The 27,734-nt window shown below is 23.8% G+C and overlaps 1 protein-coding gene across 8 annotated transcripts in view; it reads left to right on the top strand.

Moving 5' to 3' along the window:
• LOC122499558 (dystrophin, isoforms A/C/F/G/H-like) overlaps positions 1-27,734 on the top strand; it is a 557,697-nt gene that overhangs the window by 149,846 nt on the left and 380,117 nt on the right. The window lies entirely within an intron of this gene.

Genomic DNA, 27,734 nt, shown 5'->3' with positions numbered 1-27,734 from the left:
CATACGCCTGTCATTTTTTTGGAGTTGAAATTATCATCGCTATTGATAAATAATTAATATATTTGAAGAGGCGTAAAAAATTAATAAATTTAAAGAAGTGTAAAAAATTAATAACTCTGTAGAGGAGTGAAAAATTAATATTTTGATAATTTATTAGTGATCAAGATAATTTTTTTTTTACAAATTTGCGATATTTTTAATATGTGTCAAATTGCTTTGGAGAAAAAAGAATCATAATGAAGAATTAATAAAGTTTACTTAAACTGAGGTAAGCTACTATCGCGAGTAAGACCGAAGATAGGTTGTAGGAATCTGAAGATAATTTTGCGCGTTGAGTGGCTTCGAACCAGTTCTAATCCAATTAGATCCAGGTTTAATTATCGGATAGGTTGATTTTGATTGTAGACCTACGAAAGCCAAGTGAACTTAACGACTGTTACGTTTGACATCAAAGTACATATTGAATTTCTTAAAGTTACATCAACTTTTAGAGTTTTAATGAACAAGTTTTGATAGGGGTGGGAGGAAATTTAATCACAACAATGATATAATTATTAAACAATTATGAAATTCAATTGGGATTTAAATCAATGTAATTAATAACTGATTAGTGATAAATTTCAAATTGAAAAACAATTCACAACATATTTATTTATTCACTGTAAAACAAAGTCTTAACGTTCTTACAGCTCAAAACATATTCCTTCTTAAATTCAACTTATTTTTGGACTGAAATTGAAAATTAGACAATTTGAGGTCTTAAAATCAGTTTTCTAATCAGAAATTTAGAAAAATATTTAATAGTTATATAAATACTTTATTAATAAGATCACCAATTTATTAGCTGGAAAAATAATCTATTTATTAGATGAACAATTTAAAATTTGTATTAAAAATTTATTAATTTTGATTTTGATAAATTTGTTGGATAAAATAATTAATCTATTAATTTATTAATTAGATACACAATTTGGATAAAACAATTAATACTTAAATTGGAAAACTAATTTTTTATTTAAATTAATTATTTATTGATTAGATAAAAAATTCATTAACAACATAAATAATTAACTACTCAGATAAATAATTTGTTAATTAGATAAGCAATTTGTTAAAAACATAAAAAATGCATTAACTAGGTAAACAAATTAATTAATGAGATAAATAATTTATTAGTTAGATAAACAATTTTTAAATTGGTAAGTTGGTTTCTAATTTAATATTTATTTACAAATTATTTTTTTATAAATTATTATTCAATGATTTTTATAAATAATAACATTTTTCACAGGGATTCAATTATTTTCATAAACACATAAATTACAACTCATCACAGACTTTCAATTATTTTTAATTTTTAATACAATTTTAATGGAATTCCTCGAAAAATGTTATTATGTTTTAAAATTTTATTAAAATTCAGCAAATACATTCAATTATTTAAAAAAAATTTGCTACAATTAATTTATTACAATTTAAGTATTATTTTCAATACATTTTTAATTAAATTTCTTCAAAAAATTGAATTATTTTCATAAATAATGAAATTCTTTGTAACAATAAAATTTTTTTCAAAATAATTTTTGTTAAAATTCTTCGTAGAAATTTAATTAATTTCAAAAATTTGGCGAAATTCAATTATTTTCAATGTCTACTATTTCGATAAAATTTCACAAAAATAATTCAATTATTTACAATGAAATTTTAATAAAATTCATCTCAAGAATTCAATTATTTCACAAAAGTATCCAATTATGTTACAAAAATCCAATTATGTTAAAAAATTTACAAAAATTCTTGTCAAAATTTCAATTATCTTTATAAAAAAAGAAAATTCCTCTTTTTAATTCAATTATTTTCAAAAATTCTAATAAAATTCTTGGCAGAATTTCAATTATTTTTAATACAATTTTCATCAAATTTCTCGAAAAATGAAATTATTCTTAAAAATTTTATTAGAAATTAAAATTACTCAAGAGAATTAAATTATTTTAAACTTTTGTTGATAAAATTCTGTATGAAAATTCAATTTTAAGAAACATTTAATTATTTAATAAAATATTTATTTTTGTAGTTAAATAATTTTATTCTCGTAGAATTTTCTAATAAATATTGATTTAAAAATGAATTTTAGTTAAAATTTTAGATTATAATTGAATATTGAAAGCATTATTGCGTGTATTTTTTTTAGAAATAATTGAATTTTTAAATGGTTTTTGAAATTAAAAATCTTTGAAAATTTCAACTTTTTATACTTTTAATTAAAAATTTTATAGAATTAATTTTTTTCAAAAAATTTAATGGAAATTTTTTTTGAATTATTTAAAGTTTTTAATTTCTAATCTATTTAATTGAGGAATGTCAGAATAATCGAAATTTAATAAAATAAAATTGTAATCAAAAGAATTGGAAAATTCTCAAAGAACTTTTTCAAAAATAATTTTTAAAAAAATGATCTGAAGAAGAATTTTAGATGAAAATTTTAGAAAAATTCCGTTTTTTAACCTGAAAAACCTGGAAAAGTCAGGGAATTTGAAAAGAGCAAAAGCGTGTCAAATAAACAATTTATTAATGACGTAAATAATTTATTTATTAAATAAAAAAATTGAATAAAATAATTAATTTATTATTAAATAAACTTATTGGATAAAATCGGTAAAATTATTAGTGCATTAATTAGATAAACAATATATTAACCAATTAATTAATTAGATGAATAATTCAATAATTAGATACATAATTTACTATTTAAAGAAATTATTATTATTTACATTTATGAATTAAATAAGTTGAGGAGATTTTATTTTGAAGTTTGTAATTAGAAATAGTAATTATTAATTCAGTATTGCATTATTGTCCTTTTATTATCGTGTTGTTTTTTGTTATCAACATAGAAGAAATTAATGAGGGTGTTTTTAATTAGCTTTTGTCAGAAGTGTTATGACTTTTCATTTCGTTCTCTTTCATTCAGTTTGTTGAGATATTATTCAGCTCTAGATAATGCGGCTCATTAGAATAATTTGTAAAACATCAAACTGTTTTCTTCATTAATATTCATTTTCTTGATTCATTCATTTTTCTTGCCTCTGATAATAATTGTTATCTGGACATTTTTCATTTAATTCACTTCTAGTTTAGATTAATATCGTTGTGCAAATTATTATTATCATTATTATTATTATTATTATAATAATAAAGTCATAGTAAAAGCTTAATTACACGATTGTAAATAATGTAGAATTTAGTGTCTGTGATTATCATAATTACATTGGCTAAAAAGGATTGGAATTTCCTTTTTTTTCTCTCTCTCTCGTGTCTGTATCTCTATATACGGAAGGTTGTAAATTTTCGTGGAAATTAAGGGAGACGATTTTACAGTCGTTTAATGTCCTCGTTAGATGGAGTGTTGGGAAGCGAAAGACCAACACTATCCTACAAATGTTTTTTTCTCTCAATCGTCTCAATGTTTGTTGAAATAATTATTAGAAGAAATTTATTTTAATCCCCTTTTTGGGTTTTTCATGTTTTTTTTGTAAAACATTTGTCGCAGATGTTTTGAGACAGAAATATTCCGTTTTTTTGTCATAGGAGGCAATTTTTCTTTTATATCTTCTTAAGGTAAGAGAAAAAAATTTTTTTTTTCTTACTAGTTTTCTTTTCCATTTAACAGAACAAATAAGGAGGTCGAGAGAAATTGCAGTGATTATGCTTTCGAAACAGCTTTTTGTTGCATTCGGTGAATATAAATGGGTATGCTTTACTTGAAGCAACTTTTCACCTTGTTCCAACAACTTAAATGTTTATGGAGGGAAATATTTTTAGCGTAAAATCTTTTCTAATTTATTAAATGCCTGGACAAAAGTTGTGTGTGTGAGTGAATGTGTGTATGTGTTGGCAATATATTCGTCAGTTAACCGAGCTTTAATTAAGGAAAGGGAAACATATGAGACACGCAACCTTACGCTGCTTTTATACAAGGGATGGTGAGCATCTTTCACCCTTAGTTTATGTGGCGCGAACTTACTTGTCTTGAACTTAACCAACAACTTCTCGGTTGCCGCACTACCATTCGCCATCAGCAACCACACATTTCTAAACCCCAAGAGAGCATTTCACGTTTTAGAACACAGTGCACGCTATTGTGTGCCCGGGGTATACGATTCCTGTCACAAGATTAGGCCCGTCCAAAAGTTGCATGACTCCCTTTCGAGATTCACTGTAAGGGACGTTTTTCTTTTTAATTTATATAACAGAAGGTGAATAACAGTTTCGTGTTTTTTTTTATCTACATGCTTCGGATTAGTGTGAATTTTTGGACTTTCTTCCTTTACACTGAGAAAACAATATTTCCAGAAAACCTGGAAATGTCAGGGAATTTTCTAAACCTTCCAGATTGTTTTCTAAAGTTATTGTGTTTATTCTTGAAATTTAATTTCACTTAAATATTTCAAAATGAATTCAATTTTAAAAGAATTGCGTTTACAATAATTTTCATAGGTAGCTGAACTTCAAAAGATTTTGATTTTAAAACTTTGTAAAATTTCAATTTTAAATGAATTTAATTAGAAACATAAAAAAACTTAGAATTAAAAATAATTTTTTAAACTAAAATTCAATTAAATTACATTCAATTTAAGAAAGAATTTATCACTCATCGATAGGAATTTATAAACGGTGGATTTCTCTGAGTTCTTTAATAATTTAGAAATTATTAATTAATTTCGAAAATGTTTTTCAAAATAAAGCAGGTTTCTGTAAATTTCGGTAATTAAAAATATTAACAATAATTGATTTTTGAAAAATTATACCTATGATTTTTAAAAAATTGTGATAAAAACATATAAGAATCATTTTTTTATAGTAAGTATATATTATATTGTAATATAATTTTTTTAAAATTATTGAATTTTTTTAAAGAATTTCCAGGCAACTCAAACAACTACTCAATTTTTTAAAGAATTTTAATTAAAAATTTTGGAAATGACATATTTTTCAAAAAATTTAATTATTAATATTCACAAAAAATCAAATTTTTTTTTAAATTTTGTGAATTTAAGAAGATTCTGATAAGAAAATTCTAAGAATTATAGTTTTTTAAAAGTATTGTAACTTATTTCTTCAAAAATAATTGAATTTCTTCTTCTTAAAACATTTCAATTAAAAATTTAGCAAGTTCAATTATTTTCAACATTTGCAACTAAAATTCTTCAAAATTTCATTAAAAAAAAAACGTGTTTTTTTATTGCAATATTAGGAAGAAATATCAAAAATAGCAAAAATCTTTTGCAAAATTTTTAATTCTAAGTTTTTTTATGTTTCTAATTATATTCATTTAAAATTGAAATTTTACAAAATTTCAAATCAAATTCTTTTGAAGTTTATCTACCTATGAAAATTGTAAATTCTAAATAAAATTTAAATTTAAATTAAAAATTTTTTAATATATATTTAATTAATTATTAAAAGTAATGGATTTATAGAAGAATTTTAAGTAAAAACACTAAAACAAATTGAATTTTGAAGCAATTACAAATAATTGCAGAAATTAAATTATTTTCAAAAATAATAAAACTCAATGCTGAATTTCAATTATTTTTAATACAATTTTAATGGAATTTCTTGAAAAAAGTTATTATTCTTAAAAATGTTATTAAAATTTATCAAAGAAATTTAATTATTTTAATAATCTTTTCTATAATTTATTTATTAGAATTTAAGTATTATTTTCTATACGTTTTTAATTATATTCATTTGAAGAATAAAATTATTTTCAAAAATTTTAATGAAATTCTTTAGGTAAGGTTCTTTAGGTATCCTTAATCGACTAATGCGAATTTTTTTGCACCTTTTGTTTTCGGCTTTTTTTCCCTTAAAATATTAAATAAATTGAGTTATTTTTTTCTGAATAATTCTAAAATATGCTCTGTAAATTTGAATTAGTAAAAATGTTCACTAATTTAAATTAGTGACTGACTTTTTGCCTGCGAATTAGTAAATTTTACTAATGAACAGTAATTTCTACTAACTTATTTGATTTAGTAAATTTTTCCAATAAATTAGTAGAAATTACTGTTTATTGGTTAAATTTACTAATTCAAAGGCAACAAGTTAGTCACTAATTCTAATTAGTAAACATTTTCACGAATTCAAATTAAAGATATTATTTTTGGTAATTACTCGATTGTTATTAAATAATTGTATTTTATAATTATTTTATTTTTTTTTCTATTTTTATTCCATATTATCAGTATTTATTCTTTTTTATTTCTTTATTTATTTTAACATACACCGTGAAAAAGACCATTTAATATTTTTAGATTTTTTCATTTACGAAAACTTTAAACTTCTTCTAATAATTAATTTTAAAAATATTAAAACTTTTACACAACACTGTCCTTTTTCTTATATTTTAAATTTTAGTCTTTCTTACAAAATATTACCACAATTTATTCAAGTACATTAAGAAAAAAATGTTCGTCAAAATTAACATGGAGATTAAACAATCACATACGTTGTTAATGCATTGATCCGAGGTCTGATTCTGTACTAAAAATACGAAATTCAATATTATATTTAATGGTAGAATTAATTTGTCGGGAAAAATAATAATTTTTCGATAAATTAAATTTAATATTCCATTTGAGTGAAATGCAATTTTTATATATATATATATGTTTCTATTGAAATATTGCCTTTTACATTCTGCAAATATCATAGTAATGCAATATCCTTTTGCTCTCGTGTATTTTACCCTTTTCTGTTGGAAACTTTAACCAGAGTCTTGTTACGTTAAACGGCTCGTCTCTCCCAATGGGACAAAACTTTCTAGGCTGTTCGAGGCAGTTTGCAATTACCTCGAATCTATGGCGACTGGGCGTTATGTATCGTCTAAATTATACGTACTTAGCATAAATTACGATTACCTTAAAGTCACGGTATTATGCATATCTTTATTACTCAATTATAACCAGTAATAGTTTTTAGTCATACGAAAAAAAATAATTTCCACCTATAACTCTATTTGTTCATTTTTCGTTTTTTTCCTACTTTCCGGCAGTGTATTTTTTGTCGTATTTCATCGTAATTTATTTTTTGTTGCTGCATTTCCCGAAAGGTCATTTTTATTGTATTTTTAGTTGTATTTTTTACTATATTTTTCGTTGTATTTTTTATTGTATTTCTAATTGTATTTTTATTGTATTTTTTGTTGTATCTCTAGTTGTACTTTTAGTTTAATTTTTTATTGTGTTTTTTCTTGTGTTTTCAGTTGTATTTTTAGTTGTATTTTTTTATTGTATTTTTAGTTCTATTTTTAGTTGTATTTTTTATTTATTTTTTAGTATTTTTTTATTTTTTAGTATTTTTTTATTTTTTAGTATTTTTTTTTGCTACGTTATATTTTTCCATAAAGAAAAAAAAGGTTATTTTGCCGCAATTTTTTTTTATCACAATTATAGAGAGGAATCTTTTTAAATAAAGAGCTTCATACCAAAATCAATTTGTAATCCATCCTTCAATTTGAAAGCAGAAATATAAATTCATAAAGGCTGTTATCATTTTCCGATTTTTGTATTTAAATATTCTATAAAGTGGGATTTAGCTTTCGAATAATTAAAAAGTTCTTCAAAGATCAATTTCACGAGTTTATGTCATTGATTTGTTGATAAAATTTGTATATCTCTCTTTCTCTCTCTCTGGGATGAATCTTTATTTTGTAAAGTATAATCGAGAGATGATATCGACGCCAGACATCACAAATTCGAGTGACAAGTTCCACTTCACACTAATTGGATTCTAGAGGGCCAATATTCTTTTTTTCAATTTTTGTATGTAATTTGACATTTCGTTGTGAAATAATTACTGGAAGAAAATATTTCCACAAGTTGGTCAAAAATCAATTTCGAATTGTGGTTGTACTTATTCATCTGTTTTACTTATTTTAAATAAATTTTACTTTTTTTTAAATTATAAAATCTGTTATTAAAATGTTTTTCTATTAAAAATAATTTTTCTCTCTGAATCCAAATTATAGTAAAAATTCAGCCACTAATTTACATTATTAGGAATATTCACTATTTAATAAAATGTTACTATTTTGTTTAGTTAGTTTGATTTAGAATAAAATAGATAGCAGAAAATTAATAAATAAAAAATGTACTTATTGAAAGAAGTAAAATTGAAGGAAACGAAAAATTTACTTATATAAAAAGAAGTAAAATTTAAATAAGGAAAATTGTACTTATTGAAATGTTTAGTGTAGGGGAACATAGTCTAGGTCGGCCACCTTTTTGACTTTTGTTTATAACTTTTTTTTAAAAATGAATTTGGACAATTGAAGTATATGGTTGGAAAGTCCTGTTTAATAGGAACATCTTTTCTGTACAAAGTAAATTGATTGGTTTTAAAATGAAAAAGTTATAAAGATTTAAAAAAAAAAAAATTTGTAGTCGAGGTTGGCCATTACAGTCAAGGTCGGCCATGTTTAAAATTCAAAGGGCATTAATCGTTAAAAAATAAAATAACATGTTTGGAGTTACGGAATATTGATTCTTTATTGTTTACAGTTTGTAACTTAATAAAATAACAAAATAATAACAATAAACAATATAAAAAAATAAATATAAATAAAAAAAAATTCTGCACTAAAATATTAATAAAATTAAATAAAAATATTAATAAGATGATCAATTATATTATGAGTTATACAGAATTGCAGTTTTTGCAAATGAAGTAGCTCGTCCTCAACTTTGCGCATTTTAAACACATAGTGGCCGACCTTGACAGTAAGTAACATTACCGAATTGTTGTAACCATAAAGAAATACGTTTCGGGATTCGATTTTTTACTTTGTTTTTCTTTCAACCATGAGTCCCACAAATTTTCTGCATACTTGCCTTGACGATTCAATTTGTTTTTTATCTTTTATTAATGGTTTTTCACATTATGCACAAAACTTTTTTTGAGCTTTTTTTGTACCGACGTCACAGAAAACACAATTTTCGATCCTCCGAAAATGTAATTGAACAAAAAGTTAGGTTACACTAAGATAAGCTTCGACAAGCATGCGTGTAGGTGGCGCTAGTGAACTTGTCCAAAAAATCGCGATGGCCTACCTAGACAGTAGACCAACCTTGACTACATTCCCCTAATCATAAGATTTCAAGTAACAATGCTAAAGAATCGTAAATATTTGATTATTAAAATATATCAGAAAATAATAATGCATTCATAAAGGATGCACCTGATATTTAATGAGATCCTGAAAATTTCTCTTGAGCGAAGGATTCAATTAAATATAACAAGAAGTTGGTATTCACAACTTTTGCTTGCTTTCATATTACTGGCTTTGATTCAATAGAAGAAAAGTTCCTTTCGACATCACTTTAATTACTGACATAACGTCTACATCTTTGATGTATTAAAATAGCTTTTCGGTATCATCAATAGTAGATGTATATGTATATTAATTTCTGAAACAAATTTAGCGTGTTTTTGGCTTTTTTAAATTTAGCGTCTTTTTGACTTTTTTTTGTAAAAAAGAAATTTTTGATTTTTATTTTAGTTGAAATTTTTCGAAAGAAATCTATTGGAATAAATTGAAAATTAATAGACACTGGGAAAGGATCAAAAGAAGAGAGGAGTTGAATTTTCTTTTTTTGGTTAATTGACTGACAAAAAGTATATGCTATGTATTCTTCTCAGATTTCGTGCAATTTTTCTCCAATTTTAATATTGTGTTCGCAGGTAAACGCAAAATGTCTGTTGGAAGTTTATTTTCCGATCGGATTACAGTTAGAAAATATTTCTATATAGCATACGTATTTTATAAATATAGATGATTGATTAAAAGTAAAATGGAATTTTTGTGTCCTGTCCGAAAATCAGGAATACGAATTCATTATAAAAATTTTTTTAGTCAATTAATTTTTGATACCATCACTCGACTTTGAATTAATTATTTTTAGTCGCTAGAAGTACTCATTGGATTTTTAAAACCTAATACTGTTTTCAGTAGTAAACTAGATGTTTAGTCAGACAGTTCTTTTACATATATTACATATTTTTTTTAGTAGTACAGAAAAATTGTAGTCAGCCATTGACTTTTTTTTCTTATACTGTTTTCAGTAGTAAACTAGAGTTTTAGTCAGACAGTTCTTTTACATATATTACATATTTTTTTAAGTGGTAAAAATAAATTGTAGTCAGCCATAGACTTTCTTTAAGTATTTCTAATTTTGTTTTTAGTAGTAAACTAGAGGTTTAGCCAGACATTGAATTTTTTAACTCCTTTTGATTCTGTTTTCAGTAGTAAACTAGTGTTTTAATCAGACAGTTCAATTTTGTGAGTAGTAGAAAAAGTTATAGTCAGACTTCGGATTTGTTAAGTCTCTCTGGTTTTGTTTTCAGTAGTAAACTAGAGGTTCAGTCAGACATTGAATTACTTAAGTCTTTTTGATTTTGGATTTAGTAGTAAACTAGAGGTTTAGTCTTAATCAGACAAAAAAAGCATATTTTTCATGAGAAATATAACATTATACTAATTATTAGATATTTAAATTGCACTGAAAATTAAATTTAAAATAAGTCAAAGAACATAAACTGGCACCTATTTAATTTTAAAAATTAAATTTTAAAGCTATTCTTTTTGTTTAAAACCAAAATAAAATTTTGAAAAATTAACTCGGTGTTGATTACTGCATGCTGTTTTCAACTTCTATTCTTTGAAAAGAGAATTCTTTGAATTAAAACATGTAAATTATTTTAGAAATTATATTAATTTTAATAAAACAAAGAAAAGTCAAGCATTTTTTTGATATTTCTAGAAAATTAATTAACTTTTCTCCTTTGAGGTTTAATTTTTAAAAAATTCTACTACACTGAGGAAAAAAATTTTTTTAATTTCAAAAATAAATAGCTAACCAAGAAATGTTAATTAATACATTTTAGAAAATAAAAAATTCTTTGTAGCACTAAAAAAGTAGTATTTATACAAATTTTATTGTAGATAGTGTAAATTTAATTGAAATTAAATTTAAAATTATTCTAAATTAATTGACTATTATCAATTAAATATTTACTATAGTAAATATACTGATAGTTGATTCAAGCTTGAATCAACTATCAGTATTTGAAGTAAATACCATTTAATTGACTCCGATAAATATTATTTGATTCAATTAATTATTTAATTGAGAAAATAGTCAAATAATCGGTTATTTGAATGAAATAAATTTTTTTTCAGTATGTAATTATAAATTTGAAAATTTACAAAATCTCAATATCATCCCTATCGAAGAAAGATACGTTAGCTAGTAAATATACACGTACCGTATGGTAATTCGTTTTATATGATCCGAAAGAGAATTGATAAAAAGATAACAGATTATTGCGTTCTGTTAAAATTTCTCGAGGCAGATTTTTCTCTGAGGTCGACAATCTCTGCATATAGCTAAACGACCTAACCTAACGTGTGTATATTCTGACCACGTAGAGATGCATCACCAGTGTGATTTTATACCAGATGCCACTGTCTGACAGCTTTCATTTTCAAACGAGAACCCAGAAGCAAAGTATTGTCCGGATGTCATAAATTGTGAACAATAGAACAGTTTTCTCGGTGTTTCCTTTTTTTGCCCTCTTTTATCTTTCTTTTTCGCTATATAATTAAATATATGGAGTACTTTTTTTTACAAGTAATATTATCATTTAGTTTGGAAGGTAGATTTGCAGGAAGGTAGGAATAGAAAAAGGAATAGAAATAGAGAAATGGAAATTAGAGGTTTTTTTTTTTTTGTCTTTTTTGTTTTTATTGCTCAAAAAAGAGGAGAAATTGGGGAAATTTGGAAGTTTTGAAGTGTGGGATATTCAGAAGCTTTTTATACAGCAGAAGGTTCACTTCATCATTCTTTGCTACGTCAGGTACTGTCCCCGTAGGTATGCGAAGCACGCGAAAAAGTATCGTGTCACGCGCCATGTTTTATTCAAGTTACATTTGTACCGGCAAGTAAATATATACGAGAGAGAGAAAGAGAGAGGGATAGAAAAAGAGAGAGAGAGATAGAGAGGGAAAAATAGTAAGAGAGAGAGAGAAAGAAAAAGACATTCGTATATAGGTGTATAACGTAAATTGCTCTTGTGTGTATATCATAGATGAAATGGCTGAATCTGCAGTCTGGTAATATTCTCAAAACCAGAAATCGTCTGCAGTTTTAAGCTGAAAGAGCTATTATGAATGACGGAAAAGCCACTGTCCTCGTTTCTTTTTCCCCCTCACTTTTGAAGCACCCTCGTTTAGTCCTTTCCATGTTCTCTGTCTCCCATACATTTTGTATGCAAGTGAAATCAGCAGTCCATTGACGCCACGATGGTATAAGGGTTACAAACTTTTTATTCCAACTTTACTGTGCTGTACTATATATATATTTCTAGCAGCGCTGAAATTGCTTACATTTTAATACAAAATTTTTTTTCAAATATATTCCACTTACACTGATGCAAAAATTCTACCATTTTGTTGAATTTTATTTATTGCTTTCTTATACAAAGTAAACTTGGAAAAAAGATTTAAGACAAAGAAATCGTTTATTTATAATCATTTTTTAAATTGAAGATAAAATTTTTGAAAATTGGGTGACTCCACGTCAAAAATATCACAATCTGCAAATGGTTCTTAAAATTTGACGAAACTTGGGAAAATAATAGTTTAATATAAGAGAATATATAAGAATTTTCAAAATATTTAAAATTGTAGAACAACCACTTTGAATTTGACATTGAATTTATTTCATTCTCTTATAACTGGGTCAATTCTTGACCGATTTTTTAATGAATCAAATATGGAATTTTTTTAAAGAAAATTACGTATTTTTAGAAAATAATATTGAATAAAAATAATGTTAATATTTAAATATAAAAAAAGTAAAAATAAATTTTCTTTTACAACTATTTTTTTTTCAAAAAAAAATTAAAATTCAACTATGTTCAAAGTTTGAAAAAAATTCTCATAAAAATCCCAATTATCTTTACACATAACAAAATTCTTCTTCAAAGTTCAATTATTTTCATAAATATTAACAAAATATTTTATAACAATACTTTTATAAGTTGTTAATTTACAAGAGGTTTGAATTTGAAATTTTTTAATGTCTTAGTTCCTGTGGAAAATCCTGTTTCAAAAATAAGATTAAAAATAGAAATTGTACAAATATTTTTCTTCTTTTTCTAAAAGAAAATAGGGTAGAGTGGGGTAAAAAAGCCATGGTGTAAAAAAGCCATTTGAGTTTTATTTAAAAACTATTAAACCGATTTATCAGCTGTTTAGAATATAAATACTATTAGGTAATACGCAACTTTTGAATCTAATTTGAATGTTGTACCTAGATTAATATTGTTTTTATTGTAATTTTAATTTTTTGTTGCTTTTTTGAAAACATTTTGGTAAACTTTTTAAACATATTACAATCTGATTAAGTGAGCGAATAATAAAAGTAAATGTTTGTACATAAGGAGAAAAGTATACTGAAAACGTATACAATGTTAATTTTTGGAAATTGAACTGAATTAACAATTTATTTTTGCTTTTTTTAATAACTGGTCTTGGGTGTAAAAAAGCCAGGGCAAAAAATCCATTGAATATTTTGTGAAATTCACTTGTTTTCTATTTAAACTAACCTTCTTATTTTACAAAATTTCTCGTGTTTATTTAATAAAATAAATTAAACACGACGAAAAAGTAGTTCAAAGTGCATTTAAAAAATAAACAATGAATAAACGGTTGCAACGAAATATGTTATCTGTGGTGAAACTTAATGAGAACTTCTAAAAAAGGTACAAAAAATTGGCAGTGCAAATCGAAAACAGGTAAACTTAATATAATTTTCAATTTTGCTTGCTAAAAACTCTTTCATAATTATTAAAATATTTTTCAAATAAGACTATTTGTCATATAAATAAAGGACAACTATAAAAATACCTGAATTGATAACATGTTTTGCTAAAATCGTAGGGTGGCTTTTTCACCCCACCAGGTGGTGCAAAAAAGCCACTTACAGTGCTTTCGTAAAACTCTTATAACTTAGTCCTTTCATGAGATAAAAAATATTTTCGTCAAGAATTTTCAAGCTTAGTAACTAAACTTTCAATAACAATTGGAAATTTGAGAAAAAAATTTTAAATACAGATTTTACATCATCAAAAGTAAAAATGTGGCTTTTTTACCCCACTCTACCCTAATAATTTTCTTAAAAAAATTGTGATTCATAAAGAAAAATAATGCAAAATAAATAAATTTTCTATTTCTTAATCACAGTTATTTAACAATTTTCTAATTTTGTTTAGAAGTAAAGAACAAAAATCTGCATAATTTCAATTTAACAAAACATAATATTTAACAAAATTTTAGTCTTTTAATGAAAAGAAGTGAAAAAAAATTCTAATGATTTCTGTTTGTCATTACAATTGTGAATTAATTATAAAATAAAAATAATTATAACCTATAATAATTAATTAATAATAATAATTAATAATTTAATTACATGAAGGAATTTGGTATTCTCCTTTTAGAGAAAGGTCATATTTTAGTCACAGCTGCGAAAGTTAATTACTGTCAGACTTGTGGAATTCTTTTTATCAGTAGTATAGATCATTTTTACGTCAGGTGGAAGTTGTGGAATTGTTGAACTTCAGATTTCAGTAGGAGAGGAAAAGCAGAGTGAGACAAAGAATTTCGAATAGAATTTGCATTTGGTTCAGTAGTCAAGGTCAATATTAGTCAGACTAAACAGTTGGTTAGAATAAGTGTGATTCTAGTATCAGTAGTAATAGTCTATTTCGGACAGACAATGTTTTTTCCTTCAAATATTGTGTTTTAGTAGTAAAAAAAGGTCAAAAAAAAAACTGTGAACTTTTCAAATTCAGTATTTGTCAAAATGGACACTAAATAGTTTAGATATTAGTAGTAAAGTTAAGTTCTAGTCAGACATGATATAATCAAATTGTTTAGTTTCATATTTAGTAGTATAAAATATTTCAGTCAGACATTGGCTTTTTTAAGTCTGATACCGTTTTCAGTAGTACACCAGAAGTTTAGTCAAACATTAGATTTTTTTAAGTCTTCTTGATACTATTTTCAGTAGTAAACGAGTGTTTTAGTCAGACAGTTTACGCAAAATTTTTTAAGTAGAAAAAGTTTGCTATCAGATTGTGGATTTTTTAAATTCCTTCTGATTTTGATTTCAGTATAGTAAACAACAGATTTAGTCAGACATTGGATTTCTGAAGTTCTTTTGCTTCACTTTTCAGTAGTAAACTAGATTTTTCGTCAGACAGTTAATGACAAATATTGTTAGACAAAAAGTTGCAGTCAGACTGGATTTATTAAGTCTTTCTGATTTTAGTTTCAGTAGTGAACTACATGTTTAGTCAGACATTAGAATTTTTAAGTTCTTTTGATTTACCTTTAAGTAGTAAACTAGATTTTTAGTCAGACAGTTAATGCGTTTTTTTTCGAGAAAAAAGTGTCAGTCTGACTGGATTTTTTAAATTTATTCTGCTTTTGATTTCAGTAGTACTGGTCAGACTTTGGATTTTTGAAATCTTTTTGATTCTGTTTTCAGTTGAAAAATAGAGTTTTAGTCAGACAGTTAATAAAGAATATTTTAGTAAAAAAAGTCGTAGTCAGACAGCATATTCTTTAAGTCTTTCTGATTTTTTTTCAGTTGTAAACGAGTGTTTTAGTCAGACTTTAGATTTTTGAACTCCTTTTGATTCTGTTTTCAGTAGTAAACGAGTGTTTTTAGTCAGACAGTTCATGCAAAATTTTGTAAGTATAGTATAAAACAATTGCAGTCAGACCTTGGAACTCTGAAGTCTTTCTGATTTTGTTTTCAGTAGTAAACTAGAGATTTAGTCAGACATTGAATTTTTTAACTCCTTTTGATTCTGTTTTCAGTAGTAAACTAGTGTTTTAGTCAGACAGTTCAATTTTTTGAGTAGTAGAATAAAAAGTTATAGTCAGACAAAATGTTTTCTAAAAATTTAGTTTTTAAAGTAGCACAATTAAATTTTTGTTGGTAAAAAAAAAGAATAGTTTTCGAAATTATCTCATGTACTAAAATGAATAGTATAAATGTTTTCGATATTGGTTGTAAAAAAAATGATGTGAAAATCAAATTTGACAATTTTTCTTATAAATTTCTTCGAGGCAGTTGTAATAGTAGTTTAAAAAGTAAATCAAAAAGATAAATTTTTACAACTCTCGTTTTATTTTCTCTCGTCCTCTTTGCTTTTTATTATAAGAAAAGTCCTTCTCGAGATCGCACCCGTTTGGCAAAGTTTTTCGCCAAGTAGCACATGTACAGTGCAGTCAGGAGGAAAAGCAATTCATTATGCCGATAAGTAGAAACTCAGCTGCGAAATGGAGGTTATTTGTTGGATATAACGTTCATATAGCAGCAAAAATAGGGAATTTTTATTTATTTTTTGTTGTTGTTGTTGTTAAAAGCAATATTCTTGCTTCTTCGTCTCACTAACTTTTCAAATCGCCCACGCAATGTCTGATGACGGACGAAATACGTCAAATTTTTCTCTCTTTCTATATTATTTTTTTTCCTTTGTCTATATATATATAAAGAAATATAAAGAAAAAAATATATATGTATAAAATCATTAAGGGTCGAGAAATAATGAGTCACTGGGGAGCTTTAGGAAAAGATATTTTCTTCTTTATTGATTGCTTTCATTTTGAGAAAGACACGTGAAACAATTTCTTCTGAAGGAGCAATTGTTTTTATACACATGATACACTTTTGTATTTTTCTAAATGGACAGTAATAAATACGTTGGTCAACCTTTTGATAAATGTAATATTTAATATACTGGAAATATTATTAATATAATAATTTTCAATAGAATTTTAAATCGAAGACAAAATTAATTTTGTTTTTTATGATTCTTTTAATTTTTTTTTTGCGAAATATTAAAAACAAAAATTAATTTTTTTTCCCATTGTTTATTGTTTGCATAGTGTTCTTCTCATGAAGAAAATTGTATCTCACAATTTACAATGTGTATTTTCAGGATATATTCGCGTTTAAAATTGAAAAGAACATTGTCTCGAAAATGTAGTGAGAGAGAGAGAGAGGGAGTTTAATGAAATGTTTGTTGTACGCAGTTTTGGTTTTCTCTCTCTCACTGGCGTTTGTTTGCACATTGAAGAGAATCTAGTTAGTAACGAGATGGATTCAGGGTATCGTTGGGTAATTCAGGCACGGGAATATATACTATATTGTGAGCTCATTGCATTGCTTTCCCGGGAGAGTATCACTAAGCCCTATGAACCCCTTGTAAGCGTTACGATCTCACGAGTAGCACGACTCGTGCTCGGCTATTTCTACTTGATAACGACTTGATTGCCGTTGAATATCCTCCCCGAGGACCAGTGTACTTAGCTGGGTTTCCTTCTCTTCAGTGTATTTTGATTCTCACGCTGTTCAATTTTCAATAACATTCGCGGCGCGCACTATTTTTATGAGATCATTTTTAAATTTTCTTGAATTCATTCCTGATTTTATATTTGGTGACGAAATGTACTTGAAACTAGAGCAGCAAGTGGTTTACTCTTTCGTATGCAAGTATTTCTCTCTCTTTCTCTTTTTTTTCTTCTTTTTTTCTTCTTTTCTTCCTCAGGGTTGCCAAAAAAATTTAATTTTGTTTTTCCCTGATTTCCAGACAAAATTTTGACTTTTTCTCTGACCCTAAAGAATATTCTGATTCACTCTAAAAATTATTATAGATACTCAAAAAAATATTCTATTACATTTATTTACGAATTTCTTTAATTGCAAAATTAGTCCAAAACATCAATAACTTATTTTTTAAATAATTATATATTTAATTATTATTTTTCCATAGGAATTAAAATTCTTCAAAAGATTCAAATCCAAACGTTTTTGAAATTAAACAATTTATAAAAATATTCTTATAAAACATGACTAAGTGATAAAATCATTATTTTATAATATAAGAATATTGTTACTCTAACTTCTTTCAAAAATTATATTCATTACTTCGATTTAATTATTATTTTCTAGAATTTTTAATTAAAATTCTTCTTTAAATCAATTATTTTTAATATTTTTTAAAAAAGTTCTTTGAGAATTTTCAAATTCAATTGTTTACAATTAAATTTTACGAAATTTCGATTGTTTGGAAATTTTTCAATTAAATATATATTAGAAAATAACTTTAAATAATTTTTAAAAAAATCAATTAAACATGTTCAAAAAAATTAATTCTACAGAATTTTTTAGACAAAAGTATGAAAAATTCAAATTCTCAATGATTTTAATTTGTTATCTTTTTAAAATTAAATTATTTAAAAAAATTATGCTAAAATGCTTTTAATATTCAATTATTATCTAAAATTATTACTGAATTTTTTTAAAAATTTTTGAAAATGATTGAATTTTTCATAAAATAAAATTATAATATAGTAAAAGTATTTAAAAAGGTAATTTAAATTTTGACGAGATTTTTTTTTTTAATTTTTGAACATAATTGAATTTTTGCGATGAATTTTATTACTTTTGTAAATAAATGAATTCTTAATTTCTTGTAAAGAATTTAATTAAATTTTTTAAAAATACAATTGAATTTTTTCGAATAATTTTGATAAAATTTTAAAATATTAAAATTTGAGACCATCTGATATTAAATTACTTCTAAAAATTACTGCAACTTCTCCTAAATTCAATTATTTTCTAAATTTTTTCTAAACTAAAATTGTATTATAATTTTTGAAAATAATTGAATTTCTGCTAAGAATTTTATGATAAATAATTGTACTTAAAATTGAAATTTCATAAAATTTCTAATTAAATTTGCTTAAAATTGAAATTTTATAAAATTTCTAATTAAATTTACTTAAAATTGAAATTTTATAAAATTTTAAATTAAAAATTTTGATATTCATCTAAAAAATAAATTGTAAACACAACTCTTTTAAAATTCAATTAATTTTTCATCTTTTTCTTCTTCTTTTTTTTGGGGGGGGGCGAAAATAAAAAATCATGGTGAGTGTAAATTTTTTTTTTTCATTACTTTTTAATCGAAGAGAGAAATTTCTACTTTTTGGTATAAATAATTTTCTGTCTAAATTTATAAAGAGATTTTTATATCCTCCGGATATGAAATATATGAATAAATAAATAAAATACATACGAAGACGAATTGAGTGGAATTAATATTTCATGAAATGCAATATTTTTAGGCGTTGAAGGTACAAAAAATTAAGTGGCTACTGTGAAATTAATTAGTGATCCACTTAATGGAGGCAGAGAGCAATTTTAATGCGTATAAAATCAAATTATTATAACGAAAGGTGCGAAAAATTGAACCGCATTTTATTAACTCAAATCATTTAATACACAGACTAATATTTAATTGCGAAAGAATAATTAAAACGATTTCGGTTAATAAATTTTACCCAGGGAGTTCATCAAAGTTTCTGCGCTATATAGATATATATATATATATTTTTTATATACATATAACAAATAATGAAGTTTTTATTCGCTATACCGTTCTCGTTGAGCGAGCTAGAGCAGGAAATGAATGCTCGGGGGTATTGACTTTTCAAGTATATTTTTATTGTGTATTTTTTGATTTATCGAGAGAAGACTTCTTATCGATACTAAGCGTCGCGATTCTATATTGCATCCAGTGACTTTTTATTTTCGGGATGTTGCAACGGAAGAATACTGAATCAAGTTTCATGCTTTTCTGCTTCTATTGCAAAGATTAAGATATTTTTCAATTATATACTATATGTATAAGCTTGGGATAGGAATTTCAAATGTTATGTACTTTTTTATAGTCTCAAAAAATGATATACATTATTCTGAAATTACTTGTAAACATTTTTTTCCAATATAATACTGGAGAGAGAAAATTGCGACATCTTTTCCCGTATGAAAGACAAAAATAAATATTTATGACAGTTAACATTTTTTTTTTTTTGGTTGAAAATAAAAAGCCCAGGGTTGCCACGCAACCTGGGAAACCTGGAAATGTCAGGAAAAAAAATCTGAAAAAGTCAGGCAATTTTGATCGGAATCCTGAAAAATTATTGTTTTCCAATTATGCTTATTCTTGAAATCTTATTTTAGTTAAATATTTCAAAATTAATTAAAATTTAAAAGAGTTGCGTTTAAAATTTTCATATAAGTAAACTTCAAAAGGTTGTAATTTAAAATTTTGTAAAATTACAATTTTGAATGAATGAATTAAATAATAAAAATTTAACAGGAATTCTATTATTTACAAAATCTTTATAAATTTATTCGCAATCATTCAATTATTTTCGATAAATAATCAAATTTCTTTAAAGAGATTAAATTATTTTCATAAATAATAAAACTCGTCGCAGAATTTCAATTATTTTTAGTACAATTTTAAAGGAATTTTGTAAAAAAATGTGATTATTCTTAAAAATTTTATCAAAATTCAATTATTTTCAATGTCTACTATTTCAATAAAATTTCAGAAAAAAATTCAATTAGGTATTTAAAAATTCGTCTCAAGAATTCAATTATTTTCAAAAGTAATAAAATTCTTCTAAGAAATTCAATTATGATCAAAAATTTAAAAAAATTCTCTTTAAAATTTCAATTATCTTTATAAATAATAAAATTTTTCTCCAAAATTCAATTATTTTCAAAAATTTTAATAAAATTCATGGCAAAATTTGAATTATTTTCAAAAACTTTTCTCAATCCAATCAAATTTTTTACAGAGATTCAATTATTTTTAATACAATTTTAATCTAATTTTTCGAAAAATGAAATAATTCTTAGAAATTTTATTGAAATTCGTCAAAATAATTTTAATTACCTACCTATTTAAAAATTTGTTGATAAAATTCTTTATAAGAGTTGCATTTTAAAAAGCATTCAATTCTTCAATAAATTATTTATTTTTGTATTTAAATAATTGAATTCTCGTAAAATTTTCTAAGAAAAATTTATTTAAATATGAATTTCAGTTAAAATTTTAGATAATAATTGCGAATATTAAACTCTTTAAATTTGAATTAGTAAAAATGTTTTCTAATTTGAATTAGTGACTGAACTTTTGCTTTTGAATTCGCAGATTTTACTAATAAATAGTCGTTTCTCTTAATTTAATAGAAAAATTTACTAATTCAAAAGCAAAAAGTCAGTCACTAATTCAAATTAGAAAACATATTTTTACTAATTCAAATTTATAGATAAAGTATTATAGCGTGAATTTTTAGAAATAATTGAAGTTTGTAAAGGTTTTAAAATTATAATCTTTGAATTTTTGAATTTTTCATAGACTTTTAACTAAAAATTGTGTAGATTTAATTTTTTTTTGAAACAGTTTAATTGAATTTTTTTTAAGTTATTTGAAGTTTTTATTTTCTAATATATATTTGATTGAAGAATTTACGAATAATCGATGAAATTTCGTAAAATTGAATTGTAAACAAAAAGGATTTGGAAATTTTTAAAGAAATTTTTTAAAAATTATTAAAAATAATTCATTTAAAGAAGAATTTTAGTTGAAAATTCTGAAACAATAATTGAATATTGAAGTGATTCTGTTTGTGATAGAATTTTGTTTATGACAAATAAAATTCAATTTGTGATTAATTTCTGTTTGTGACAAAAATTCTATCTGTGCCAAGGAAAGAATTTTAATTGAAACAAAAGAAATGATTTGAAAAAAATTTTTTATGATGCAAGTACAATTTTTAATTAAAACGAAAGAAATTTTTTTTTATTCTCAAACAATAGGGAAACTAAAATAATTATTTATTTTTAACTGGTAATTCTATAATTGGAATTAAATTCTTGAAGCTCGTTGGAAAATATTTGAAATTTAAATAAAATTCAATAAAGTTTTCATGAAGTTAATTTTAAATGACGATTGTATAAATAAAATTTAAATTATGTGAAACTCGAGATATTTATCGTGGTTCAACTTCTTTTATTTTGCTCTCATTTCAATTCAGAAAATAGACCGATTTATCGAATTTGTATGGACGCTTCAAGTTCCAATATCAGTTTTAGGTGGTTTGATATTATTATTATTATTATTAGTATTACTATTCTTATGATTATTATTATTATTATTATTATTATTATTATTATTATTATTATTATTATTATTATTATTATTGTCGTAAACGGACACTTTAAAATATCACATGGATTTTGCAATCTCTAGAAAATCGGCTATTCTCAGCCCGCGGCATGGGAAACGAGTTTTCACTCTTACTATACCTTCTATTGTATCCTGATATTTATGAGAATTTTTCCTAGAAAATGAAATGCCGTACATTATTCGTTCGAAGGTAACTGATAACGTTGAAAACTATTCATTTAAAAATATGTAGGAGATATAAAAAATTTATTTTGAAATAAAAGACATTTTTGTTCTATTCCAGTGATCGTTATAAATCAGTATCAATAAATCAAATAACTGTTGTTAATAATTCTAAATAAAAAAAAAAAAAAATAATAATAATAGAGTTTCGCAATTATTATCAGTTAAAAATATTTAAATAAAATTTATGGAACATTTTAGAAGTGTAAATTTTTTTGCACGTTAAACTTCATGTAATTTTCAATTATAAAGTCCCTTTTTCACACTCTGGTTCATATTCTCGGTTTCTTATTTTATTTTCGAGGAAATAATTTCTTTTGTTACTTTCAAAAACTGTTGCATGTTCTTTGAAGGTAATAAAGGGCTCTTAAGACTTTAAATTCAAACTACCTTTGGTACCCACTAAGTCGAGGAAAATAGGTGGGTATATACCCTCTTTTCTTCCAAGGGAAGATATTATCAGATCGAATATACCTTTGCCTTTTGCCTTCTAGTTCTCTCCTCGTTCTTCAGAATAATTTTAAATTATGCAAAATCCACTATATATACATTATTATAATGTATTTACAGTAATAAAAATATCAGTGATAAGAATTTTTTCTTTTTTTCATATAGAGTCATACATCAAAAACCGCGCTACTGTAATTTTTCCTTGTTTTTTTTAGATTTTCAAAGGGAAAATTAATTTTTAAATTGAAAACTCTTTTATATGGTGTATAGAAATGAACTAGTATAAAAATTCTCATCTCTGGACAATTTTTTTTCTCTTCTTTTTTTTTTGTGGAAGGAATTTTAAAAGTTATGTAGAAAGAGCTCTCTTGCAAAAAAAAAATGTGCGGTCATAAAGTAATTTAATCAGATGCACGAGTTCAAATATATATGTAAAATAGATTTTTAAAAGTCTACTCTCATTGTATTTGCGAACATTTTTAATCTATATAATTCGCTGCATTAGCTGAGATTTTTGTCTAATTTAGAATTGGAAGAATTTATTTTCGTTTTAATTTATATACCAAGTTGCAATTTATAACACGTTGATAATTGAAAAAATTTTTTCTTCGAATCAAGTAAATTATTTTAAAAAATTTAAATAATAAATATTTAAATCTATTAATATTAATATTAAATTAATTAATAATAAAAAATATTTCAATAATTAAATTCTTGAAGATCATTTTTAAAATAATTGAAAATAATTGATTTAGAAAAAAATTTTATTTAATAATTTTTTTAAATAATTAAATTAGAAGTTGTTGCAATTTTTAAAACAATTTCCAGGTTTCAAATTTAATTATTTTCAAATATTTTAACAAAATTCTTCGATAGAATTCAATAATTTTCAAAAATAGAATTTTTTTTCAGAAATTCAATTATTAAATTTTAATCAATTTTCTCGATTTAGAGAAGAATTTTAGTTAATAATTCTTGAAAATAATTGAATTTAGGAGAGGTTGTATTAGTAACAATTTTAAAAAAAAATAATTAAATTTGTAATTTTCAAAAATAATGAAATTATATTACAGAAATATAAATTTTATGTTTTAAACAATTTTATTGCAATTTTTAAAAGTAATCTAGTTTTTTTAAGAAAGAATGTTAAGAATGTGTTTGTATAAAAAAATACTTGAAAGTAATTGAAATTTACGAAAACTTACATTTTTGTTAGTATTGATGTAAGCGAAAAAGTTAATCATTTTCCTGGAAAAGGGTAAAAGTTAGGAAAATAAAAATAAAATTTCCCTATCAACTCTGATCAAACCACTTTTTTCCTTTTTCTTTATACTTTGAATTGAGAAACTAAGAATTTTATTAATAATCAATCAATCAATAAAGCGATTGAATTAAAAAAATTTTTTGTTGAAATGAATTTTGTGGAATAAATTTAATCATAAAAATTTTGAATGGCATTAATTGGGAACATTTAAACTGTAATTAAAGTGGAGAAGAAAAATGATTGCTGCAGGCATTTTTGCTTTTTATTGATTTATTATATTATACGAGGCAATTGACATCTATTTATAAGTAAATAAAAATCTATTTAATTATAAAGTTTAAAAAGCATAAGTATAATTTGATTTTTATAATAATTACTTTAGTTCATATTGCAATTTTGTTTAATAGCTACTTTCGTTAGTTAATTAGTTTGCTTTAAATTGATGACACACCGCAAATTTTTTTTTTCATTTTTGCAAAGTTCCGCGTGTTTTCGTAATAAAGCAATATGGTATTTGTGATAAATTGAATTAAATTTTAGTGAAATTAAATTAAAATTGAATTAAAGTAAAATTAATTTATTTACCTGGAGGAAAATGAATTTAAGTAAAAATGGAATTACTGGAAAATTATTAGTTTAATTAATTTTTTGCTGTATTTTTGTGGTATAATTTTTTGGCTTTTATTTCTTGGATTTGTATTTTTGATTTTTATTTTTCTATTTGGCTCTTATTATTTAGTTTTTTTTATTTTTAATTTTTATTTTTCATTTTCATTTTTATTGTTTGGTTTTGTATTTTTAATTGTTTATTTTATTTTAATTTTTTGGATTTGTAGTAATAATTTTTATTTTTCATTTTGATTTTTATTTTTTGGTTCTGCATTTCTAATTTCAATTTCAATATTTCTATTTAATTCTTATTGTTCGGTTGTGTATTTTTAATTTTTATTTGTATTGTTTGGTTTTTTATATTTTATTTTTCATTTGATTTTGTATTTTTAATTTAAATTTTTATTTTTAACTTTTTATTTTAATTCTTCATTTTTAGAGGGTAAATTTTTCCCCGGGTTTGAACGCAGATAATCTTGTGTAAATCACTTCCTCTCATTTTCATCAATCGAACAGTGAAATTTTGAATTGACGATCTAGTTCGCGGTTTCTCGTTTGATCGGCATTGTACAATACTCTGATTACTGTTGAACCAAATTTGATGTTCATAACGAATGCATGCGATTCGCATTTCGTTAACGTGTATTGATGTGTTACCCTCGCGCATAAAATAAAAGCAAAAAAAATAAAAAAATAAATAGCCCCCGAGAATATTTATTGCTATAACTACGTGATTGGTTAAAATTCACCTATATCATTTCCGCTCAAACACGTCATTATAAATTGTTATGGAAAATAATTTTCCCCGCATTGGAAAATTTGAAAAAAAAATTCTCGCACACTAATTTTTATTTCTCTTCATATTAGTAATGAAATAAATCATAATAAGTGATAAACAATGACAGATTATCCAAAACTGAACATTTTGTTTTTTTTCAGTTTTCAAGTTTAAAAAAAAAATGTTTATTTTTTTTTTGCGTGAGTTTTGTTTTTATATTTATAAAATATTTTACTGACCCACAATATACATAAAGAAGTTGGTAGGGAATTATTCTTATATATGTATAACATTTGTGAAAAGTTTTGAGAACTCGCTCGAGGGTAAATGTAACTTTAAAACAAGATAACAAAAAAAATCTGAAAAAGTAAAAGCTAACAAGTAAAGAAGGGATAGAGAGGGGGGTTTGAGGGTGAAATCCAAGTACTTAGCTCGTGAAAACTAGACTCTTCGTTAAGTGAAAACTGTTTCGAGTCAAGTGTCTTTTAAAAAGCCTTTCTTAAAGACATACCTTTTGCTCATCGCTCTTTAAGATTAGTCGCTTAGTTAAATTGAAATTAAAATACAATGATCACTGAATCGAAAGCAATCAAAATTATTTAAAGTTTACATTAGAAAAAAAACATGTTCATTTTCTCTTGATACAAATTTATATCCAATTTATATTTTAACATTTTTGCATTCAATGAATAGAAATTATTTTTTTGTAAAATTTTCTCTCAATTGATTTTTATATTGTTTGCCTTTTATTCTAAAGTTTCGTTCAAACGAAAAATTGACTGATTTCGATCAAATTTCATTGATATTCAAATCAGTGCAAAATTTGATCGATTGTCACACGTATTGAATTGAATTAATAATATTATTTTCCTTTGATGCTTGAAATTTTTATAAATTCTCTAATTATTTTGCTTTCCTTTTGGGAATTATTTTTTAAATTTATTCGGAATTCACTTTTTCTCCAAAAGGTAAAAATTGCAATAAATTGTTTTAAAAATGATAAAAATTTGTTAAAATAGAAATAGTTGCATTTTTGAAAAAAAAATTAAATATTACGAAATGGAAATTTTCTTGTTTTTTCGAGTTAAAAAAAAATTTCTGTCTGAAATTTTATGAGGTCGAAATATGTGGGGAAAAAAAATTCTATCACAGATGACTTGGATATATTTCGGATAAACGTGACAGAAAATTTTGATTAATGCGACAGAAAATTCAGATGGCTCGTGACATAATTTTTGCATTTCACGTCACCGTTTCGTAAATTTATGACACACATAATGGTCACGAATTTCATACACATATGTGATTGTGTGTAAAGTACGTTTCGAAATGAAGTTGAAGTTTTCTGCCTTTACAGTTACGATGGAGAAAAATTTTTTTTCCCTAATTAAATTTTACAAGGATAAATTATAAAATTCTAAATTTCTAAATTAAAAGAAAAATAAATTTCTTTTTTTCAATTTAATTTGACGTTAAACTAATATTGACAATTGGATAAATATCGGTCCAACTATTTTTAAAGAAAAACAATTTTTTATTTATTAATTATTTATTTTTATTTTATTAAATTCTCTTTCGATTTAAAAAAAGTAATTATTTATTTTGTCTTTTACTATTTTTTGGTATTTTCTTTTTTGATATTGTTTATTTAAATTATTTTCAAAAGTAATACAATTTTTCGCAGAAATTCAATTATGATCAGAAATTTTAAGTAATTCTGGTCAAAATTTAATTTGTCTTCAAAAATTAAAAATAATAAAAAACTTCTTCAAAATTCAATTATTTTAAAAAATTTCAATAAACTTCATGGCAAAATTTAAATTATTTTCAAAAAATTTCCTCAATTCAATGATTTTGAATATTTACAATTTTAATAAAGTTTTCCAAAAGATTTCAAGTATTTAAGAAATTTTAATACAATTTTACGCGAATATTTAATTATTTTCATAAAAATAAAAATTTCACAGGGATTCTATCATTTACAAATTTTTTATAAATTTTTTTGCAATAATTCAATTATTTTCATAAATAATAAATTTCTCCCAAATTCAATTATTTTAAAATATTTTAATAAAATGTCTCGAAAGGGTTCAATTATTTTTAAAAATTGTGTTATAATTTTTTTTTCATTCAATCATTCTGGAAAGTTTTGATAAAATTCTTTGTAAATTTCAATTATTTTCAAAAATTTTTAGTAATTAATAGTGGTAATTAATAATAAATAAT

The sequence above is a fragment of the Leptopilina heterotoma genome, unplaced genomic scaffold (genome assembly GCF_015476425.1).
Source record: "Leptopilina heterotoma isolate Lh14 unplaced genomic scaffold, ASM1547642v1 Lhet_169, whole genome shotgun sequence".
NCBI lineage: Eukaryota > Metazoa > Arthropoda > Insecta > Hymenoptera > Figitidae > Leptopilina > Leptopilina heterotoma.
Note: the sequence above shows the minus strand (reverse complement) of the source record. Positions and strands in the feature narration are given on the sequence as shown.